General features: G+C 42.5%; 1 non-coding gene across 1 annotated transcript; it reads left to right on the top strand.

Moving 5' to 3' along the window:
* The first annotated feature begins 904 nt into the window (after positions 1-904).
* Positions 905-1,010, top strand: LOC121205267 (small nucleolar RNA R71). Its single transcript, XR_005900352.1, has one exon. It is a non-coding gene; the product is annotated as a small nucleolar RNA R71 (small nucleolar RNA).
* The last annotated feature ends 446 nt before the right edge of the window (positions 1,011-1,456 follow it).

Below are 1,456 nucleotides of genomic sequence, written 5' to 3'. Positions count from 1 at the left end.
TGTGCTGTTGTGTGGATTTGATATGTTAGATGTTATGTAGGTTGATGCAAATAAGGGTGGCAAAAAGGCTTGGTAAATAGCCTTATTTTGTCCACATGGGTAGACACACGGGCGTGTGTCTAGGCCGTGTGTGACACATGGCCAGCCCTATGGGCGTGTTGTCCAGCCGTGTGTCCCCTGCACGTTAAATTTGCAAGTCAGTATGCATGGTAATAAACACACGGGCAGAGACACGGCCGTGTGTCTCAGCCTTGTGAAGGGCACGACCTAGCACACGAGCGTGTGCCTTGGTCGTGTGACCCTTAAGGATTGCTGACATCAGAAATGGAATGTCAAGGTTTTCAAACACGGGCGTGTCGAGGACGTGTGAGGGGCACGGGCTATGGATAGGGGCGTGTGCCAGGCCATGTGAAAACCCCTGTAGATTCGAATTAAAAAAATAATAATAAAGCTACACGGGTAAAGGACACGGGCGTGTTGCCCATCCACACGGGCGTGTGCCTTGTTTCAAGGGTCATTTTCCTAGTCTTGGTTAAAGGACCCGAGTTGGTCCCGAGTGGTTTCCAAGAGATATTTTGGGCCTTGTAGGCCCATGATAAGAAGTTTTAGACAAATTTTGCAAAAGTTTTAATTTTTAACAGGCTCGTATGATCCGACTTGTACGTGTGTATGTGATTTGTGAACGGCAATGCCTTGTACTTGGTATCAGTGTCGAACTCGGGTTAGGGGTGTTACATGAATCTTATTGGGCCACATGTATGAATTCATAGTCATGTCATTTATGATTTTATAGGCTCGTTTGTAAGTGTGGAACATGATAGATCCTCCAGCCGCTTCGTCTATGCTAAATTTGATATTACCATCAACATCATTGTAAAATATCTGAATTTGGAGCCACGCTTGCAATCCATGGTGTAGGCACTTCCTTAGCATTGACTTGAAATTTTCCCATGCCTCGTAAAGGGACTTACCTTCATATTGCTTAAAATTAGCGATTTCAGACCTAAGCTGAATGGTTCTACTAATTAGGAAAAATATATGAAGAAAATTTTCCACTAAATCATCCCACATGGTAATGGAACTTGGTTCTAACGAGCCTAACCAATCAGTTGCATTATTTCATAAAGAAAATGAAAATAACTGAAGTCACACAGCATCATCGGATACTCCATTGTACTTAAAGCTGTCGTAGAGTTGTAGAAACCACTTCAAGTGCTAATTCAGGTCTTCCACCATGTTTCCTTTAAATTGCAGTGTATTGTAAGCCATCTAGATTGTAGCTGTCTTTATTTTGAAATTATTGACATTAATCATCGAGCTTTCGATATTGCCTTACACTACATCTAGTGTAGGTAAAACGTACTCGCACAATGTCCTTTGATCTATCGGGACTTCTATACGAATGTTCTCTTGTTGCTCTTGTAGGTATCCATATAATGGATTCTCCCACAGTGGA

The sequence above is a fragment of the Gossypium hirsutum genome, chromosome A08 (genome assembly GCF_007990345.1).
Source record: "Gossypium hirsutum isolate 1008001.06 chromosome A08, Gossypium_hirsutum_v2.1, whole genome shotgun sequence".
Lineage (NCBI taxonomy): Eukaryota > Viridiplantae > Streptophyta > Magnoliopsida > Malvales > Malvaceae > Gossypium > Gossypium hirsutum.
Note: the sequence above shows the minus strand (reverse complement) of the source record. Positions and strands in the feature narration are given on the sequence as shown.